The following is a 22248-nucleotide window of genomic DNA, read 5'->3' as shown; positions in this document are numbered from 1 at the left end:
ACCCTGCTTTGGTGTGAGGGCCGCGCACTCTCTGCCCCACAGTCCTGCCTGCCCCACGCCCCCCTGCCGGAGCGAGAGCCCAGCACTCAACTCCCCAGCCCGGGCGCCGGACGGACTCGTGAAGGCAAAGCAGGCCACACGCTCCCATTGCCCTGTTGCAATTGCACTTGGCCCGCTGCTGCATGCCAGGGACTGGAGAGGAGAGCGCCCATTTCACCTTGCGGCTCTTTGAATCCTACCCCGCCCGCCGCCCCCCGGCCAAACCCAGATTGTGCCCTCTTCCCCCTCCATACCCAAACCCGGTCGGCTTCCCTTCCCTTCCCCACCCCAGCCAAACCCGAACCCCCACTGACCGAACCCAGTCTGCTTCCCTTCCCTATCAAACCCAATTCCTTCTCTGACCAAACCCAGTCTGCTTCCCTTCCCCACCTAACCCGATACCCCACTGACTCAACCCGGTCTGCTCCCCTTGCACTCCCCAGCCAAACCCGAACCCCCACTGATCGAACCCGGTCTGCTTCCTTCGCCGCCTGGCCAAACTCGAACCATCACTGACCGAATCCGGTCTGCTTCTCTTCCCCTCCCCAGCCAAACCCGATCCTCCCACTGACCGAACCCAGTCTGCTTCCCTTCCCCACCTAACCCGATACCCCACTGACTCAACCCGGTCTGCTTCCCTTCCCCTCCCCAGCCAAACCCGATCCTCCCAGTGACCAAACCCGGTCTGCTTCCCTTCCCCAACAAACCCAATCCCCCAGTATGACGGAGTATCCGCCATTCTAATTTTATAAAAACAACAAGGCGTCTGGTGGCACCTTAAAGACTAACAGATTTATTTGGGCATAAGCTTTCGTGGGTAAAAACCTCACTTCTTCGGATGCATAGAGTGAAAGTTACAGATGCAGGCATTATATACTGACACATGGAGAGCAGGGAGTTACTTCGCAAGTGGAGAACCAGTGTTGACAGGGCCAATTCAATCAGGGTGGATGTAGTCCACTCCCAATAATAGATGAGGAGGTGTCAATTCCAGGAGAGGCAAAGCTGCGTCTGTAATGAGCCAGCCACTCCCAGTCCCTATTCAAGCCCAGATTAATGGTGTTAAATGTGCAAATGAATTTTAGTTCTGCTGTTTCTCGTTGAAGTCTGTTTCTGAAGTTTTTTTGTTCAAGTATAGCTACTTTTAAATCTGTAATAGAATGACCAGGGAGATTGAAGTGTTCACTTACTGGCTTTTGTATGTTACCATTCCTGATGTCCGCTCTGTGTCCATCTATTCTTTTGCGGAGGGACTGTCCGGTTTGGCCAATGTACATGGCAGAGGGGCATTGCTGGCACATGATGGCATATATCACATTGGTAGACGTGCAGGTGAATGAGCCCTTGATGGTGTGGCTGATGTGGTTGGATCCTCTGATGGTGTCGCTAGAGTAGATCTGGGGACAGAGAAGGCAACGAGGTTTGCTACAGGGATTGGTTCCTGGGTTAGTGTTTCTGTGGTGTGGTGTGTAGTTGCTGGCGGACTCCTTGTTGTTTTTGTGGCTACAGACTAACACGGCTATCCCCTGATACTTGACACCACGCAAGGCTCTAATTTAATAAATTTTATTAATAACAATAATTGGATATTATAAAGGTGGAAAAAAATGTAGTCGATTTTGATAAGAAAGAATGAAGGACGGAAGTGACAGTGTATTGTGTATAATGTTTGCGATTTATTTTAAGACCCATACTATCTTGTGCAAAGTGAGAACAATAACAATGTCAACACTGTCAGGTTATTCATTTATTTTTATTAAACATGTAGGCTAAATAATGAAATTAATAAATTTTCAAGCCGAACGTGTATTAATTCTAATGAACAATGCCACATTATGCAGTGTTCATTTTTGAAAATTTATAATAAGCGATGCTCTGGGGGGAGGGGAGGAGGTGGGGGGGCTCAAGGTGGAAGTTTCGCCTAGGGTGCAAAATATCCATGCACCGGCCCTGAGCGCAGCCAATGGGATCCACCCACCGTCACATGGCCGGTCTGCCCAGGATTGGTCACCTGGGATCCCTGAGCCAGTGACCTACATCAGTGCTACTGATCTGACAGTAATGTTCGGAGTGATGGTGTCTGGGAGCCAGGACTCCTGGGTTCTCTCCCCAGCTCTGGGAGGGGAGTGGGGTCTAGTGGTTAGAGCAGGGGGGGCTGGGAGGCAGGACTCCGGGGTTCTCTCCCTGGTTTTGGGAGGGGAGTGGGGTCTAGTGGTTAGAGCAGGGGGGGCTGGGAGCCAGGACTCCTCGGTTCTCTCCCTGGCTCTGGGAGGGATGTGGGGTCTAGTGGTTAGAGCAGGGGGGGCTGGGAGCCAGGACTCCTGGCTTCTCTCCCCATTCTGGGGGGGCACTGGGGGTCAAGAGCAGAGAACTGGGGGATGAACAAGTGCAGCCAGAAAGGAAAAAGCCTTATGTCCCATTCCCTGCCCCCCCGAGCCAGCCAATCCCCCCCACACACTCTGGCCAGGGCCCAGCAGACGGGGGTCCCAGAAACTCCCAGCTGTTCTATTTACAGGTGGCAAGAGGCTGCAGGGGGTGACGTGGGGGGTGGCTGCAGGCGGGGAGGGGGGGAATCTCCACGAGAGATGGATGGGGACAGGCTCAGACCCGGGGTGGCACGAGGGGGCTCTGGGCTGCAGGGGGCTCAGCAGGGGGTGCTCTCCCCTGGCAGGCAGGGCTGTCCTCAGGGCGGCGCTGGGGGCGAAGGGAAGGATCTCATCACCTGAGGCTGGCGGGGGAGGGGGAGGCATCACCCAGCTGGCCAGGGCTGCAGCTGGGCCTCATGTGGCCATAGGGGCTCTGCACTCACTCCGACCCGCAGCCCCCTGGTACCCCTGACCTGGGCTCCCCCCAGCTCTGCCGGTGCCCCTCACTCCCGACCCGCAGCCCCTGCTAGCCCAGCCCTGGGCTCCCCCAGCCCTGCCAGTGCCCCTCACTCCCTGTGATGAAGTGGGGGGGGGGAGGTTGGATGCTTTGTCTAAGTGCTGTGCGTGCCTCAGTTTCCCCAGTGTGCTGCATGTTTAACCAGGCGGTGGGGGAGGGGTGCTGTATTCGCAGAGGCCCAGATGTGACCTCACCCAGCAGCCTGGACACTGGGTAACGGAGTGACCGATGACCTGGGAGCCCGCCGGGTTCTGGCCACTGGGAGCACAAAGGACAGCCGAGAGAGGAGCCCGGTGATGGGTTTGCGTGGGACCAAAGACACAGGACGGAGGAGGGGCTGTGGGAGGTGATATGGGGGGTCAGCTGGAAGGAGCTCGCTCTGGACTGGAGATAAAGAGGGGTCTGAACCCCAACTGGACAGACCCAGCTGGACGGGGCTGAGACTGGCCAGGCCCCAGGCCCCTACGAACTGCCTGGGCTGGGTTCGGCCGTATAATAAACCTCCGGTTTTAGGCTGGCTGAGAGTCCCTGCAGGCTGGAGATCGGGGGCGTCGCTCTCTCTGGGGGTGATGGCCCTGGGGGGGCCAGGGTGAGGGGACCCCCCAAGGGGGCTCACGGAGGGAGCCAGGCGGGCTGGAGGCTCCAAGGTGCGGCCCCAGGAGGTGGTGGGGCCAGAGACCCTAACCCCGGAGATGGAGGGTGATCCTTGGGGGAGCTGTCACACCGAAGGGGGGTCTCCCCGGGGCGGTTCGGAGCCGAGGGAGCCCGGGGCCTGGGAGTCCATCACACACTCGACCCGCAGCCCCCTGCTAGCCCAGCCCAGCCCTGACCCCAGTCCCCACCCGGGGTGGGAGTGAGCCCAGATTGACCCCAGAGGAGCTGAGTTCAGGACACTCCAGCTCGTAACCTCGGCTGGGGATCCCATAGAGGGGGGGACACTGACCCCTAGTGGCCAAAGTCTGCAAGCTCTACCCAGCTCCACTCCCTGCAGTCATCTGTGATCTAGCTACCCCCATAGCCCCCCATTATCCCCATAGCCCCCCCCGCTAGCCCCATAGCCCCTCTACCCCAATAGCTCCATAGCCATCAGCTAGCCCCATAGCCCCCCTAGATAGCCCCACAGCCCCCCAAATATCCCCATAGCCCCCCATTATCCCCATATCCCCCCAGCTAGCCCCATAGCCCCTCTACCCCAATAGCTCCATAGCCCCCAGCTAGCCCCACAGCCCCCCAAATATCCCCATAGCCCCCCATTATCCCCATATCCCCCCAGCTAGCCCCATAGCCCCTCTACCCCAATAGCTCCATAGCCCCCAGCTAGCCCCATAGCCCCCCTAGCTAGCCCCATACACCCCCATCCCTCGCTCTCCAGGCTCAGGCCGTTACAAAGCCAAGGATCTGCTCACAGGCAGCTCTCAGCTCTCTGGGCTCTCCCAGGCCGTCGGCCTGTCGCTTTCCTCCCCGCGCGGCCGAGGGCCTGGGGCGGCTGGGACAATACGGAGGCGGCAGCACGTATGGACGTGTCACGCGCTGGACCAACTGGCCACTGGATGTCAGTGCGCTGGGGTGTAGGGAGAGGGGGATCCCAGCAGGGGGCGCTCACCCCTAGGGGTCAGAGCTGGCCCCGATGCCAGATTGTAACATAGGGAGCAGGGCAGAGGGCTTGCGACGAAGTGGGAATGTTCTTAAAGTTTTCTCTGAATACTGTGTGGGTGCCTCAGTTTCCCCTGTGCATTTCTGTGACGGAGCAGGGAGCGGGGCAGACTGACCTGCGAATGTCTCTGGTTTTGCTGGGACTGTCTGCATGGCGAGGATACCTGAGCCTGTAACCCGAGCCGGGAGGGCGGGTGGGGCCAGGCGACACCTTTGTCCAGTTTCCCCGGCAGAGGGTGCCACCTGGCCCAACCCCCCTCCCAGCTCAGGTTACAGGCTCAGGGATCCTGGCTCAAGTGAAGTCACCCCCTGCTCTCCCATCCCCCACGCAGACACTCCCTGCAAAACTAGACGACATTCCCAGGTCAATCCGCCCCGCTCCCTGCTCCGTCACAATTTCTCAAGTGTCTAGGTGGTGGGATAAGGGGGTGTGATGTGATGGTGTCTGCACAGAGAAGGGCCGATGCCCTGTCTCCTGGCAACTGATGGCCTGCCCCCCCCCCCCCCCCCGCAAGGTGACCTCCTGGCCCGGGAAAGAGACAAAGCCCAGAGGAGGGGCTGGAGAGTTTCAGTATGGAGCTGGCTGGGGAAGACAGGGAGGCGCAGATCCAGGGTCTGGCCTCCCTGGCCCCAAGATGGACCTGACTTTCGGGTCCGGTTTCTGTACCTACAAGCTCTGGTTTGGGCTGTTCCTGTTGGCTAATAAACCTTCTGTGTTCCCGGCCGGCTGAGAGTCACGTCTGACTGCGGAGTTGGGGGGCAGCGCCCACTGGCTGCCCCAGGACCCCCCCCCCCGCCCAGGCGGACTTGCTGAGGGAGGCGCACGGGGGGACGGGGATGCTGAATGCTCCGGGGTCAGACCCAGGATGGTGGAAGCTGTGGCAGCTTCTTGCCCATGGACAGTCTGCTCCGAGAGACGAGGCTCCCCCCGAGTCCTGCCTGGCTTCGTAGGGAGCAGTCCCAGAGCATCGCCCCGTGACTCCATGACAGGGCTCAGCAGGGGGCCGTCTCCCCAGGCAGTCTGGGCTGGCCCCAATGCCCCCGGGCGGCGCTCGGGGGCGCTGGGCTGCATTGCACATGATGGGTCCCCGGACTCATTTTTGATCCCGGCCCGGCCGCATTTCCACCGGCTCTTCCTGCCCCAAACTCCCTTTTCCACCCCGAGACTTTGCGTCAACCCAGAAATCGCACCCCTCCCCCCACAGAGACCAGGACACCCAGGCCGGCTTTGGCCCACACCAGCAGTTTATTCTCATGCCATCGGCCACGAAGCCGTCACGTACCCCGCGAGAAATCGCCCATCCTGGAACGACGCCCCAATAAATAACAGGAATCGTCTGAATTGGCCCTTCGACGGCGCTGTGTGGGGGACTACCGTCTGCCGTGGGTCGGTCAGCGCTGGCCTCAACATCCGAGCCGGGGAGAGAACCCAGGTGTCCTGCCTCCTAGCCCCACCACCCCCGCTCTAACCACTAGACCCCACCCCCCTCCCCGAGCCACGGAGCGAGTCCAGGTGTCCTGGTTCCCTTATTTCATGCTGGGCCCCACTCCCACCCCCCATTCCCCACCCTCCTGGCCTGGCATGGCAAGCTCCCATGGTTTGCCATGACCCCCTGTGTGTCCTTGGGGCATGTGCCGGGGAGGTGGGTGGAGCGGGAAAAGGGTGAGTCATGCCCGGGAGCAGCTGGCTGGATGAATGTTTAAGTGCTGATAAAAGTCCAAGAGGAAATAAATGGGTGAGGCAGCGTCAGTTGGAGACGGAGCCGTCCGGGGAAACCGAATAGGAGCAGGCGGGAGCGGTCACCCCTGGCGCCCGGACCCGAAACCCACCTCAGCAAGGTAAGAAGGGGGGAGATTCCCTGCCTAGAAATGTCCTGACCTCTCTCAGAAGAAAGATACCGACCCCTCCAGCCGTCTGTCCGTCCAGCCCAACACCGAACTCTTTAGCCATAAATAACCCCACCCACCCACTTATCGATCCCCATTCCTCTTCGTGCGCTTCTCCCGATCCGTCCATCCACCCTTCCACCCCAGCCGTCCATCCACCCATCTCCCAGCAGTCCTTCTCCCCATGCCACCATTTACCCTTCCCCCCATCTGGAATGATGCTGGTTCTGGTGGGACCCAACTGAGAGTGACAATTCAGGACAAATTGCTCAGAGCCGGGCAGTTACAGCCCAAGGCTGGGGGTCCTTTGCACACCGAGGCAAACCAAACCAGCCAGCCAGAGAGGACTTCGGTCTCACCCCACTGACTAACCACAAGTCACACAAGCAATTCCCTTAGACAGTCCCGTTTCCCAGGATCACCACCAGTGCCACTTGTTATGGGGACGAAGGGTTACGAAAACCAACACCCCAGTAAAGGAAAAAAGGTTCTCCCGATCCCAAAGGCCCAAGCCCCAGACCCAGGTCAATATACAAATCCGATCTTACCCACAAATCACGGGGTTGCCAATCCTTTAGAATCTAAAATCTAAAGGTTTATTCATAAAAGAAAGAAATAGAGCTGAGAGCTAGAATTGCTTACATGAAATCAATGACATACAGTAATGGCAAAGTTCTTGGTTCAGGCTTGTAGCAGTGATGGAATAAACTGCAGGTTCAAACCAAGTCTCTGGAACATCCCCAGCTGGGACGGGTCATTCAGTCCTTTGGTCAGAGCTCCCTTTTGTAGCAAAGTCCCTCCAGAGGTATGAAGCAGGATTGAAGACCAGGTATGAAGCTGCAGCAGCCTTGTATAGTCTCTTGTCATGTGGTCTCTGCTTTCTTTGTCCCAAGGACAAGCTGTCCATCACATGGCGTGGAAAACCCTCAGCCTTCTGTCCGTAGGCATGTCCCTGCCTGCCTTGCTGGGCCATCAGGCAGGCTAGGCAGTGCGGATGCCAAATTGTCCAGGGTGTCACCCAGGAGCAGAGCACAAGTTTGAAATCCAGTCAGTGTAGAGCCAATACTTCTAACTTTAAATACAAAGGTGATACATGCACCCAGACAGCACAACCATCACCAGCAAACCATAAGGTTGCCGGTCCCTGTTACAGTCCAATGTTCAGGGTGACTCCTGTCAGTGACTGGGGATCTCAATCCTTATGGCTTAAGGTTTCCCCCTCTTGAAACCCAAAGCGGATCTGAGATGAAGCAGGGTCGTGTCCCAGGGTTTTATACATTTCCTGCAGCCTTTTGGCCCGAGAAAACAAGAGGCTTCACTTTCCTTCTCCCAAACATCCTGGCAATTAGCACAGGGTCATTTATCCATTAAACAGTTCAGATACAGGTTACCACAACCTTCAAAGAGACAGAGAGACAATAATACAATTTCACTCAAGTGTCTTCCCAAATACTCCGACTCCTTTTCTGATCTTTGAATCAAAGCTATAGCATAGACATGACTTGTTTGCTTACATCACAAGCCCTGAGCACACACCTACCCTTCTACCTCTAACAATGCAGGTTTGCATTTCAAAGCTCTGTTCATTTACAGATCTTCCTAACCAGTCTCTACAGCTCCGCCATGGGTCAGGTCAGTCTGTGAGTTAATTAACTCTTTCGGGTCCTGTCACCTTTCAGTGAGATATTATATTACACTCGTAACGTGACACCCCCAACGCAAAATGGATGCCGGAAGGGATGACACAAACATCACTGCCTGCATCCCAAGAGCTCCCCATCCTGGGTTCTGTCTCACTACAGCTTGTACTGGGTTAGAAGCCGTATCCGTGTATAACAGAAATGGTTTATCAAAGTCATGTTCAATAACATGATTGAATCTCTTTACAAACTCAAGGTAAAACTTGGTTAGCACCATACGGGATTGGCTCTGCTCTTGCTGCATGGTTCCTGTATGTCTCATGTGATCTTGCCAAGAGCTAAAGAACATAGCTACTTTATCCATACAAGCTCTGGCAAATGTTTGGAACCCAATTAACATCAAGACAATGTAGATTATTAATGTTGTCCATAGTACAGGAATTTTGGCATTTAGCCCTGAAAGCAATCTGGTCGTGTGCCTCAGTTTCCCCGTTCATACAGCACATTAGGTCTGGAATGTCTTTTCCCCTGTGAAAAGCTCCAAGATTGTTTACGGGCATTAACAGTGAAACATCAGGCTAACAAGGCCTTTTAACATAAAGTGTGTTCTCGTGTATTCCTTTTAACATGTTCAAGGGATTTTTCAAAAGATTAGGCCCGTTGCACATTTGTACAGTTGTGGGTAATAGCAACACATTAGTTACAAAAATCACCACTAGCAGCAACAACAAATCCATTGCAAGTGTCCATCTACAATCGTGTTTGTCATGCCACACCTTTGGCCCAATACCATGGGGTTTGGGCATTTTAGGGTTAACCTGTGGCTTCCCTTTGCAAAAGGAAGTTCTCTCTTTTTTTCTTGTTCTGAAGGATTAAACCCTGATTTTTCTTGCTTAACAGAATTCACTGGCTGATTGGGTGTGCCCTCTGTGCTAACAGCTATTAGCAAGTCTTTCCTTCCCCATTCACTTAGGTAATTTGCATCAACACAAACATTAGCTTTTAAATTCTTCTCTGCTACCAATTCCAAGGCTGGACTTTGTCTTAAAGAGATATCACACAAATTCAAAGAGTCTGAAGGTGAGACTTTGCTTGCTCTCCCCTCAGGAGCGTCACCAGGGTTTTTGCCGCCCTAGGCGGCAGCGCTCCTCCTCTGAGCATTCGGCGGCAGGGGTCCTTCCGCTCCGCGTCTTTGGGGCACTTCGGCGGCGGGTCCCGGAGCGAGTGAAGGATCCACCGCCGAATTTCTGCCGAAGATGGCAAAATGCCGCCCCCCGCAAATCCTTCATGCTCTCCTTGTGCCCTGGCTAGGATATCGCCCTGATCACGCAGCGTTGCTACATCCCTTTCCAGCCGCACATTAGCAACAGGCAAAATACAAGCACCAGAATCGTCTGCTCTGTGGGATTTTGCTAGGACACTAACTGGACGCAACCGAGTCACAGGGCCATTCTCCCCAGCAGACACAAACTTAGGACCATTCCCTTCCTGGGCTTTAGTTGAATTAGGGTGACCAGATGTCCTGATTTTCTAGGGACAGTCCCGATCTTTGGGTCTCTCTCTTATATAGGCTCCTATTACCCCCCACCCTGTCCCGATTTTTCACACTTGCTGTCCGGGTCACCCTGTGTCGACACCCCATTGACCCAGCGGGGGTCGCTTTGCCGCGTCTGGTCTAGACGCGGCGAATCGACCCCCGAGCGCGCTCCCGGCACGCCAGTGGAGCTGACGGGGGAGCGGCCGCCGTCGAGTCGCCGCCGTGAGGACGCCGCGGTGAGTAGGTCTAAGTACGTTGGCGCAGACCAAGCCTCGGGTAGCTCCCGCCATGGGCACGTCAGTCCCCCCGACGGACACGGGCACGTTCCCTCCCCTGTCGCACGTCTCCACGCTGGTCCGGTCTAGGGCCACGCCTCGTCCACGCTCCTGGAAAGCCAGCCGCTCACGGGGCTGCCTAGGCCAGGGGGGGGTCCCAAGTGGGGGGCGGGCGGTTATTCCCTGGGGGGTGGCGAGCTGTCAGCCTCCAGCCCGAACCCCGCTTTGCCGCCAGCATTTATAACGGTGTTCAATTCAAAACACTTTTTTTTATATGTATTTCTCGGGGAGGAGCGGGGGGGTCGCACTCAGAGGCTTGCTGTGTGAAAGGGTCGCCCGTAAAAAAGTTGGAGAGCCGCTGGTCTCGGCCCAGCCAAACTTTCCTTACCAGGCACGTCGCCACTCCCAGGAGACGCTGCTGCTCTTCTCACCACACTGAGCGACTTCCAGCAAATCAGAAGGTTGATTAGACGACAGGAACACGGTCTGAAACAGAGCTTGTCGGTCCAGAAACCGGACCCAGGGCCGGCCTTAGCCCCAGGCAGACTAGGCAGCGGGGTAGGGCACCGCTCTTCCTGGGGCACCACACACGCTGCCGGACAGACGGGAAGCAGTGGAGCATGTAAGAGCCGCTGGGTGCTAGAGAGGGGCTTGGCTGCTGGGGTCTCTGGGGAGGGGTGGGGGAAGGACCTCACCTGTGATTGTGACTCTCTCCCCCCGGCGTGAGGTGAGGCAGACTGGGTGGCTCTGCCCCCCCCATAACGTCCATTCTTCTCCCCCCCACGGAGCACCACCCCTTTCCCTCTCCCCCCCCCACAGAGCACCACCCCTTTCCCTCTCCCCCCCCATGGAGCACCCCTCTCTCCCTCCTCCCCTCCGGCAGGGCTGGGTTGGGTGAGGTGCTAGGGGGAGTGGGGGGCGGGGGGCGTTGCGTGCTGAGGAATGAAAGTGAAAGTAACTCACTTCCTGGCAGCTGGCCAGGGTTGGCATGTCACACACGGCTGGCTGGGCAGGGGAAAGGGTGTCCAGATGTGTGAAAAATCAGGACAGGGGGTTGGGGCAGGGTGACCAGATGTCCCGCTTTTATAGGGACAGTCCCGATTTTGGGTGTTTTTTTTTCTTATACAGGCTCTTAACCCTCCACCCCCCTGTCCTGATTTTTCACACTTGCTGTCTGGTCACCCTAGGTGTGGGGGTAATTGGTGCCTCTATAAAACAAAGCCCCAAATATCGTGACTGGCCCTATAAAATCAGGACATCTGGTCACCCTAGCTGGGGAGCGCGTCTCTCCCCCGGGCTGGCAGCGATCCATCTCATCCGGGGGGAGCTGCGCAGGGCAGGATGCGCTGCGCTGGCTCCGTGGGTGCCCCGTCCCTGAGATCAGATGCTGGGCTAACTTCACCATGGTCCGTGGGGCTGGCGGTGGTGCCCATTGGCGTGTGATTGGACCTGAGGGCTTGCTGCTGCTGTACCCCAAGACGTGGATTTTGGGGTCCTGCGGTTTTCCACCTATCTCCTCCTCTACTGCAGCTGTGGGCCCAGCAGGCTGGGGGTGAGCCAAGCATGAAAGCAGGACTGTGTTGCCATTTAGATTGTCATTGAACAACTTTTGTTTGCCAAAAATGCTTGCTAACAATCCTGAATCCAATTTCAATATATTTTTTTTAAAATCAATATCTGAGCCCAAAACAGAAAATTAAGTGGTTGACAATTATTTGTGACAGGTTTGGTTTGAGGCAGGGAGTGGGCCAGTTTTCAACAGAGAAACAAAAAATGTTGACTGGCTTTCCTGTAGCCCTGTTACTGCTGAATAGAGCCCTCCAACAACTGTAATATGCTCATCTCCTGACTAGTGTCTAGAGTGACCATATGTTGTACTAAGATTCTCTTGCTTTTTTTCCAGTGAGTCAGTATAGCTTTTGCCAGCCCAGAGGTTGGGCAGCCAATGTCTTACGTTTTCACAATGTTTTGTCCAACTTTCATAAAGTACATACATGGTTAATATGAGTTCAAAAGGCCAGGGACACTTCCTTGTGAAGAATCTGTGCAGCAGATCATGCGAGAGCTGGGAAAATGCCAGTTTTTGATGGCACTTTAGAGGCCGTGATTTATCCTGTATTTCTGGCAGGTCTTTCCAAAGAAAAATAAGGCACAACGGGACTTCTGTAACATTTCTGTGCTACCTTCATCTAGATGAGATGATTCTGTGCTGACTTCATTCTGGTCACTTTGTGCTTTACCGAGGAGTAAAACTAGGGGTTATATTTCCCCACTGCTCGGAAACCCAGCTTATTAAACTGGGTAATGCCATGAATCTATTTACAGTAGAAGGTTGATATAGAGTTGTAACTAACATTAAGACGGATGCCCACGATACATTTAAAACTAAAAAGTGGCTTTGTAAAAATGACCTGGGTTTCCAACTCTACCGTGTCTCAGTCAGGGCGGAGCGCCTTGTGAGGTGTCTTCACACTAGCTCAAAGTCACAGACTCACGGCTATATTATATTATTTGCTTCATTCTGTCAATAAATCAGATTTTTTTCTATAGCGCTACTTCTTTAGCGCTAGTCCACCAGCATCACAGTGTGCTTCATTAAGTTAAACTGTTTTTAATAAAGTGCATGTGACAAGTTTTCCAGTACTGTAAGCTTATGTTTGTGTTGCTAAGAGCAAGTCAGGCATAGGGGCACCAGTTTAATAATCCTGCCTAGGGCACCATAAATCCTAAGGACGGCCCTGACTGGACCCCTAAGTCAGGTCCATCTTGGGACCAAGGAGGCCAGACCCTGGGTCTGGGCCTCCCTCTGTTTCCCCAGCCACGTAGAAATGCTTAGGGGAAACTGAGTCATCCACACAGTATTCAGAGAAAACATTAAGAACATTCCCACTTTGTCACACCCCCATCTATCCTTCTCCCCATCCATCCATCCATCCCCCTATCTTCCCTTCACCCCATCCATCCATCCATCCCCTATCTACACTTCTACCCAGCTGTCCATCCATCCATCCGTCCATCCCCCCATCTACCCTTCTCCCCATCCATCCATCCATCCATCCCCCATCTACCCCTCTGTACATCCATCCTCCCATCCACCCTTCTCCACATCCATCCATCCATCCATCCATCCATCCATCCCCGCATCTACCCTTCTCCCCATCCATCCATCCATCCATCCTCCCATCCCCCATCTACCCTTCTCCCCTTGACTCCATCCTTCCCCATGCCGATTGCCATGAACCAAACTCTAAATAATTCCCAAGCTTGACTGCAGAGGATTATCCCAGGCAGAGACAGCCATAGCTGCCTGATTGTCCGTGCCCGTCCCATCGCTGTCATTTTGGGCATGAACGGGTGGCCCCAGGTTGAGGAGCTGGGCACAGGAGATGGAGAAGGGGGATGAATGTCACGGGGAGGCATCCGAGCTGGGCTTTCCCCATGGAACATCTGCACTGGAGACCTTTGGGTTCCTTCCCTTGGTGGGGGAGCACTGGGGGAAGGAGAGTGAAGCTGGCTCCACTGCCCGACCCCACAAGTATGTCACTGGCGAGGCCCAGAGGTACCCCCGACGGTTCTGCTCCACCAGTGCCTGGGGGCACCCTGAGGTGATGGGCCCTGGGCGGTCGGCCCCTTGTTTGCTGCGGGATCATGGAACGTGATATGTTTTCTGGACACCGGCGTCTTCATAATGGCTTGCAGGGCTGAGCTGGTCCCCCCCACAACCATCTTGTTTGGGTTTTACCGTTGGCCTCCAGGCCTGCTATGACCCCCCAGCCACACACCTCACGGCCACCCGGCCGCATCACCCTCTTCTCACCCATCCATCCAGACACCCACCCAACCTGCCCACCCACCCCCTGACTTCCCCTCCACCCAAACCATCTTCTCATTCGTCCAGCCACCCTGTCAACCTTCCCATCCATCAACCACTCACCGTCCCTACCTTCCCATCCATCCAGCCTTCTCCTCCTGTTCCCAATCACTCTTTCCCATCGCTCCCACCATCCTCCGATGCCCTTATCCTGGCAGTAGCTGGTCACAACGCTTGTGGTGCAGATAAGAATTAGATCCATTGTGGCAGGTCTGTAATTCTTGCTCTGTCTCCCCCCAGGCCAGGATCGTGCCCCCCTGCTGCTCAGAGCCATGAAATCCCTGATCTCTTGGGTCTCTCTCCGGCAATTCCTCTTGATCTTCCTGTACCTGCTGGTTGTCCTGGGCATCGCCCCCTTCCTACAGCTGCAGAGCCAGTTCCAGCCCCAGGGGCAGAGGATCCCCTCTCCCAGTGACCCATGGCAGCCCTCACCCCCGGAGCGGGGCATGTGGACCGTCAACTCCCTCGGGCGCCTGGGGAACCAGATGGGGGAATACGCCACCCTCTACGCCCTGGCCAAGATGAACGGGCGCCAGGCCTACATCCTCCCGGAGATGCACCAACAACTGGCGCCGCTCTTCCGCATCACCCTGCCCGTGGTCTTCCAGAGCGTCCCGTGGAAGGACTATGAGCTCCATGACTGGATGTCGGAGGAGTACAGGCACATCGAGGGGAAATACGTCCGGCTGACGGGCTACCCCTGCTCCTGGACCTTCTACCACCACCTCCGGCAGGAGATCCTCCAGGAATTCTCCTTCCACGACCACGTCAAGGAGGAGGCCAACCGATACCTGGCCGGGCTGCGCGGGCAGCGCCGGAACGTGACCTATGTGGGCATCCACGTCCGGAGGGGGGATTACATCCAGGTGATGGCCGAGCACTGGAAGGGGGTGGTGGCGGACAAGGCCTACCTGGAGAAGGCCATGGGCTATTTCCGGGCCAAGTACCAGGAGCCGGTCTTCGTGGTGACCAGCAACGGGATGGAGTGGTGCCGGGAGAACATCGACGCCTCGTGGGGGGACGTGTATTTCTCGGGGGACGGGAAGGAGTCGTCGCCGGGGAGGGACTTTGCTCTCTTGGTCCATTGCAACCACACGATCATGACCATCGGGACCTTCGGCATCTGGGCCGGTTACCTGGCTGGGGGAGAGACCATCTACTTGGCCAACTACACCCTGCCCAATTCCCCCTTCCTCAAGATCTTCAAGCCTGAGGCCGCCTTCCTGCCTGAGTGGATCGGGATCAACGCCGATCTCTCCCCGCTGCAGAGTGGGACAACTGGCTAAAGGAGCTCAGACGGTGGCTATGGGTTGCAAACAGGATCCACCCGCCGGGGCGGGCTGCACTGGGGAGATCGGCAGAGATTGGAGCTGGGCTGGCGGGGTTCAGAGCCCACACAGAGGAGCCAATGACCTACATCAGACAACTTCTCATAGGAGCGTCCAGAGTTATGGGGCCATCTCCATCCACAAGGTTGAACGTTTAGAGAGGGGAGACTGGGAGCCAGGACTCCTGGGTTCTCCCCCTGGCTCTGGGAGTGGGATGTAGTGGGTGAGAGCAATGGGGGCTGGGAGCCAGGATGCCTGGGTTCTATCCCCAGCAGGGAGGGAAGACCAACTTCATGAGCTAGGGCAGGTAACTCTTGATAAGTGTCGGCCGTCGTTCACGTTAAAGGACTTTTGTTTTCTATTGTCATCCTTTGGACTCTGGTAACTTCACCCCACCCCCAGCCTGTGAACGAGGCTTTTCCTGAGATAGGTGGGGGCGGGGAGCACCAAGTCCTTCCTGCTTTGGGGGGCGGGACGGGAGGGGCTGGAGAGGAGGCGGCTGGGTCCCATGCTGCTCTGCCGGTGCCCCTCACTCCCGACCCGCAGCCCCTGCTAGCCCAGCCCTGGTCACCCCCCAGCCCTGCCGGTGCCCCTCACTCCCGACCCGCAGCCCCTGCTAGCCCAGCCCTGGTCACCCCCCAGCTCTGCCGGTGCCCCTCACTCCCGACCCGCAGCCCCTGCTAGCCCAGCCCTGGTCACCCCCCAGCCCTGCTGGTGCCCCTCACTCCCGACCCGCAGCCCCTGGTAGCCCAGCCGTGGGCTCCCCTCAGCCCTACTGGTACCCCTCACTCCCTGCTGACTGAGATGTCTGGAAAAATGACCTACATCTATTCTCCTAAGAACGTCTGGAGTGATGGGATCCTCCCCACTTCCCCAAAGTTGAGTGGTTAGAGATGGGGGCTGGGAGCCAGGATACCTGGGTTCTATCCTCGGCTCTGTGAGGAGAGTGGGGTCTATGGGTTACAGCAGGGAAAGACGCCCCCTAGAGGCGAAAGGCCCTGGGTCCCAGCCCCCGACCCACAGGGCCCCTGGGCAGCTCCCCCACTCTGGACAGGGGCCAGCGGACAGACAGATGGACGGCCTCTGACACTCAGAGATCCTTTATTGGCGGGGGGCGGGTTTGAAAGCCGAGGGGTGACACTGCGGGGTGCTGTGGCCAGGGGAGTCCTTGAGGGAATGGAATGGGGAGGGGTAGTATCGGAGGAGGGGGACTCTGGGGTGGGGGCAGTCTGGGGTCCATCCTCTTGTTCCCCTCTCCCTCCATTGGCAAAGGAAACTGAAACCACCGAAGAAACAATGTCCCACCCCCATCCTCCATCTGAGCTCCGCGACCCCAGCCCCACCTCTCCCAGCAGGGGGCGCTATGGGGCGCGGGGCAGGAGCGCCGGCTGTGTGTGTGGGGGTCCCGGCAACCCCAGCCCCATCTCTCCCAGACAGGGCTGGCCTCAGGGTGGTGCTGGGGGCGAAGGAAGGATCTCATCACCTGAGGCTGGCGGGGGCCATAGGGCAGAGGTGGGCAAACTACGGCCCACGGGACCCTCCTGCTCGGCCCCTGAGCTCCTGCCCCGGGAGGCTACCCCGGCCCCTCCCCCGGCTGTCCCCCCTCCCCCGCAGACTCAGCTCGCCCCACCGCTGGCAGTGGGGCTGCGAGCTCCTGGGCAGAGCCGCCCTGAGCCGGTCTCTGAGCCGCGCGGTGCGTGGTTGGCTCCAGCCGGGCGGCCACCAGCCACCGGTGCGCCAGGCAGCGCGGTAAGGGGGCAGGGAGCGGGGGAGGGGTGGATAGAGGGCAGGGGTGTTCGGGGGGTGGTGGATAGGGATGGGGGCAGTCAGAGGGCGGGGAACAGGGGGGTTGAATGGGGGCGAGGGTTCTGGGGGCCGGTCTGGGAGAAGCTGGATGGGGTGGAGGTCCCCGGGGGGCCGTCGGGGGCGAGAAGTGGGGGGAGTCGGATAGGGGGCGGGAGCCGGGCCACGCCTGGTTGTTTGGGGAGGCACAGGCTTCCTTAGCCGGCCCTCCAGACAATTTCTGAAACCCACTGCGGCCCTCGGGCCAAAAAGTTTGCCCGCCCCTGCCATAGGGGCTCTACACTCACTCCCGACCCGCAGCCCCTGCTCCCACAGCCGGGACCCCCCCCCAGCCCTGCCGGTGCCCCTCACTCCCTGTGACAAAGTGGGGGATTTTTTGGATGCTTTGTGTAAGTGCTGTGCGTGCCTCAGTTTCCCCCGTGTGCTGCATGTTTAACCAGGCGGTGGGGGAGGGGTGCTGTATTCGCAGAGGCCCAGATGTGACCTCACCCAGCAGCCTGGACACTGGGTAACGGAGCGACCGATGACCTGGGAGCCCGCCGGGTTCTGGCCACTGGGAGCACAAAGGACGGCCGAGAGAGGAGCCCGGTGATGGGTTTGCGTGGGACCAAAGACACAGGACGGAGGAGGGGCTGTGGGAGGTGATATGGGGGGTCGGCTGGAAGGAGCTCGCTCTGGACTGGAGATAAAGAGGGGTCTGGACCCCATCTGGACAGACCCAGCTGGACGGGGCTGAGACTGGCCAGGCCCCAGGCCCCTACGAACTGCCTGGGCTGGGTTCGGCCGTACTATAAACCTCCTGTTTTACGCTGGCTGAGAGTCCCTGCAGGCTGGAGATCGGGGGCATCGCTCTCTCTGGTGGTGATGGCCCTGGGGGGGCCAGGGTAAGGGGACCCTCCCAAGGGGGCTCACGGAGGGAGCCAGGTGGGCTGGAGGCTCAGAGATGCGGTCGGGTGGGGCCAGAGACCCTAACCCCAGAGATCAAGGGAGGGGCACGCTCAGGGGGAGGGGGGCTGTCAGACCGAAGGGGGGGGTCTCCCAGGGGCCGTATGGAGCCGAGGGAGCCCGGGGCCTGGAAGTCCATCACACGCTCGACACGCAGCCCCCTGCTAGCCCAGCCCAGCCCTGACCCCAGTCCCCACCCGGGGTGGGAGTGAGCCCAGACTGACCCCGGGGGAGCTGAGTTCAGGACACTCCAGCTGGTAACCTCGGCTGGGGATCCCATGGAGGGGGGGACACTGACCCCTAGTGGCCAAAGTCTGCAAGCCCCCTGCAGTCATGTGTGATCTAGCTACCCCCATAGCCCCCCATTTTCCCCATAGCCCCCACTAGCTACCCCCATAGCCCCCAGCTAGCCCCATACACCCCCATCTCTTGCTCTCCAGGCTCAGGCCGTTACAAAGCCAAGGATCTGCTCACAGGCAGCTCTCAGCTCTCTGGGCTCTCCCAGGCCGTCGGCCTGTCGCTTTCCTCCCCGCGCGGCCGAGGGCCTGGGGCGGCTGGGACAATACGGAGGCGGCAGCACGTATGGACGTGTCACGCGCTGTCCCAAGTGGCCACTGGGTGTCAGCGCGCTGGGGTGTAGGGAGAGGGGGATCCCAGCAGGGGGCGCTCACCCCTAGGGGTCAGGGCTGGCCTCAATGTCCCAAGGCAGCACTAGGGGGTGCTGGGCTGTGGGGAGCGGGGCGGGGTGCTCGGCAGGGGGCGCTGGGCTGCGGGGAGCGGGGCGAGGGGCTCGGCAGGGGGCCGTCTCCCCAGGCAGTCTGGGCTGGCCCCAATGCCGCAGGGCGGCGCTCGGGGGCGCTGGGCTGCATTGCACGAGATGGGTCCCTGGACTCATTTTTGATCCCGGCCCGGCCGCATTTCCATCCGTTCGTCCTGCCCCAAACTCCCTTTTCCACCCCGGGACTTTGCGTCAACCCAGAAATCGCACCCCTCCCCTACAGAGACCAGGACACCCAGGGCGGCTTTGGCCCACACCAGCAGTTTATTCTCATGCCATCGGCCACGAAGCCGCCACGGACCCCGCGAGAAATCGCCCGTCCTGGACAACGCCCCAATAAATAACAGGAATCGTCTGAATCGGCCCTTCGACGGCGCTGTGTGGGGGACCATCGTCTGCCGTGGGTCGGTCAGCGCTGGCCTCAACATCCGAGCTGGGGAGAGAACCCAGGAGTCCTGCCTCCTAGCCCCCCCACCCCCGCTCTAACCACTAGACCCCACCCCCCTCCCCGAGCCACGGAGTGAGCCCAGATGTCCTGGTTCCCTTATTTCATGCTGGGCCCCACTCCCACCCCCCATTCCCCATCCTCCTGGCCTGGTGTGGCAAGCCCCCATGGTTTGCCATGACCCCCTGTGTGTCCCTGGGGCATGTGCCGGGGAGGTGGGCAGACCAGGAAAGGGTGAGTCACATCCGGGGGCAGCTGGGTGAATTAATCTTTAAGCGCTGATAAAAGTCCAAGAGGAAATAAATTGGGGAGGCAGCGTCAGTTGGAGACGGAGCCGTCCGGGGAAACCGAATAGGAGCAGACGGGAGCGGCTGCCCCTTGCGCCCGGACCCGAAACCCACCTCAGCAAGGTAAGAAGGGGGGAGATTCCCTGCCTAGAAATGTCCTGGCCTCTCTCAGAACAAAGATACCGACCCCTCCAGCCGTCTGTCCGTCCAGCCCAACACCGAACGCTTTAGCCATAAATAACCCCACCCACCCACCCACTAATCCAGGGGTCTCAAACACGCGGCCCGCGGGGTGATTTTCTGCAGCCCGCGAGCCCCTCGCAGCCCCCCTGGCCCTCCCCCAGGGTTTACCAGAGCGGCTCCGGCCGGACGTGCACCTGGGGTCCCCTGGTCCCTCGGCTGGGCTGTTGGGAATGGGGGTCATTGGCCCTGGGAGACCCTCTCCCATTTCCTCGAACCATCCCTCCCATTCCTCTCTTCCCCCCACTCCACTCACCACCTGTCCCCCCTGCTCCTTCTCTCCCCAGGCTGGGACCTCCTTCCCTCATCACTGCTGGGAGCCATGACTGCCCCGGACTCCTGGGTCCCCTTTCGGCAGCACCTCCAGCTCAGCCTCTACCTGCTGGCCATCATGACCCTCTCCATCTTCCTCCACCTAAGCAGCCGGTTCCCCACCGCAAGTCAGAGGCTCCCCTCCCCGAACACAACGAAGGGGTCCCCAGCCACGCCCCCCACCACAACTCCCCCAACAGAGCGGGGCATGTGGACCGTGAACTCCGCTGGGCGCCTGGGGAACCAGATGGGGGAATACGCCACCCTCTACGCCCTGGCCAAGATGAACGGGCACCAGGCCTACATCCTCCCGGAGATGCACCAACAGCTGGCGCCGCTCTTCCGCATCACCCTGCCCGTGGTCTCCAGCGACGTGGTCCGGAGCGTCCCGTGGAGGAACTATGAGCTCCACGACTGGATGTCGGAGGAGTACAGGCACATCGAGGGGAAATACGTCCGGCTGACGGGCTACCCCTGCTGAGGGAATGGACCTTCTACCACCACCTCCGGCAGGAGATCCTCCAGGAATTCTCCTTCCACGACCACGTCAAGGAGGAGGCCAACCGGTATCTGGCCGGGCTGCGCGGGCAGCGCCGGAACGTGACCTATGTGGGCATCCACGTCCGGAGGGGGGACTACGTCTGGGTGATGCCCCAGGTCTGGAAGGGGGTGGTGGCGGACAAGGCCTACCTGGAGAAGGCCATGGGCTACTTCCGGGCCAAGTACCAGGAACCGGTCTTCGTGGTGACCAGCAACGGGATGGAGTGGTGACGGGAGAACATCGACGCCTCGCGGGGGGACGTGTATTTCTCGGGGGACGGGAAGGAGTCATCGCCGGGGAGGGATTTCGCTCTCTTAGCCCATTGCAACCACACGATCATGACCATTGGGACCTTCGGCATCTGGGCCGGTTACCTGGTTGGTGGGGAGACCATCTACTTGGCCAATTACACCCTGCCTGATTCCCCCTTCCTCCAGCTCTTCAAACCTGCGGCCGCCTTCCTCCCTGAGTGGATCGGGATCGACGCCGATCTCTCCCCGCTGCGCAGTGGTACGACTGGCTAAAGGAGCTCAGCCGGTGGCCACAGGCTGCCAACGGGATCCACCCTCCAGGACTCGGCCAGTCGGCCGAGTGGGCACCTGGGACACCTGGCTGGTGTGGGCTGCGCTGGGGAGATTGGGGGAGATTGGAGCTGGGCTGGCGGGGTTCAGAGCCCACACAGAGGAGCCAGTGACCTACATCAGACAACTTCGCATAGGAGTGTCCAGAGTGATGGGGCCATCTCCATCCGCAAGGTTGAATGGTTAGAGTGGGGAGACTGGGAGCCAGGACTCCTGGGTTCTCCCCCTGGCTCTGGGAGTGGGATGTAGTGGGTGAGAGCAATGGGGGCTGGGAGCCAGGATGCCTGAGTTCTATCCCCAGCAGGGAGGGAAGACCAACTTCATTAGCTAGGACAGGTAACTCTTGATAAGTGTTGGCCGTTGTTCACGTTAAAGGACTTTTGTTTTCTATTGTCATCCTTTCTTCCCGTCGCTGCCGCTTGTGTCTAATGGACCCTCTCCCCTGCCTGAAATACACCTCCATGCGTGTGACTGCAAGCGCCGTGTGGGTGACAGCCGCGGTGGGAAAGTGGGGCACACGGCTCCTTTGGGGGCAGAGGAGCCGGGATTTCTGGGAGTAGCCAGTGGCAGGAGCTGGCTAGCAGGCAGGGAAGCGTCAAAGGAATTCGGGTACCGGGGTGCAACTACTGTTAACCTGCAAGGCAAAATGAGTGTTCCTGGGTTCTCTCCCCAGCTCGGGGAGGGGAGTGGGGTCTAGTGGTTAGAGCCGGGGGGGCTGGGAGCCGGAACTCCTGGGTTCTCACCCCGGCTCTGGAAGGGGAGTGGGGTCTAGTGGTTAGAGCCAGGACTCCTGGGTTCTCTCCCCAGCTCTGGGCTGCAGGGGGCTGAGCAGGGGCCTCTCCCTTGGTAGGCAGGGCTGGCCCCAGGGCGGCGCTAGGGGTGGGGGCAGGAACCTGCGGCGGGCGGGGGTAGGGGGGCGGCGCTGACAGCTGGGGATTATTTCTCTGCAATGAATCCAGGGCCCTTTGGACTCTGGTAACTTCACCCCACCCCCACCCTGTGAACGACTCTTCTTGACATGGGCGGGGCGAGGCGAGGGTGGTGGCGGGGCAGCACCAAGCTCTTCCTGCTGGCGGGACGGGAGGGGCTGGAGAGGAGGCAGCTGGGTCCCATGCTGCTCTGCCGGTGCCCCTCACTCCCGACCCGCAACCCCCTGCTAGCCCAGCCCTGGGCTCCCCCCAGCTCTGCCGGTGCCCCTCACTC

At 58.8% G+C, this 22248-nt stretch overlaps 2 pseudogenes; both read left to right on the top strand.

Annotated features, from left to right (window-relative positions):
* The first annotated feature begins 6245 nt into the window (after positions 1-6245).
* Positions 6246-15476, top strand: LOC135892994 (galactoside alpha-(1,2)-fucosyltransferase 2-like; annotated as a pseudogene).
* A 4409-nt stretch (positions 15477-19885) lies between these two features.
* On the top strand, positions 19886-20988 carry LOC135893041 (galactoside alpha-(1,2)-fucosyltransferase 2-like; annotated as a pseudogene).
* Positions 20989-22248: the final 1260 nt, after the last annotated feature.

Source organism: Emys orbicularis, chromosome 21 (genome assembly GCF_028017835.1).
Source record: "Emys orbicularis isolate rEmyOrb1 chromosome 21, rEmyOrb1.hap1, whole genome shotgun sequence".
Classification (NCBI taxonomy): Eukaryota; Metazoa; Chordata; order Testudines; family Emydidae; genus Emys; species Emys orbicularis.
The sequence above is the reverse complement of the archived record's forward strand: the minus strand, read 5'-3'. Positions and strand labels throughout refer to the sequence as shown.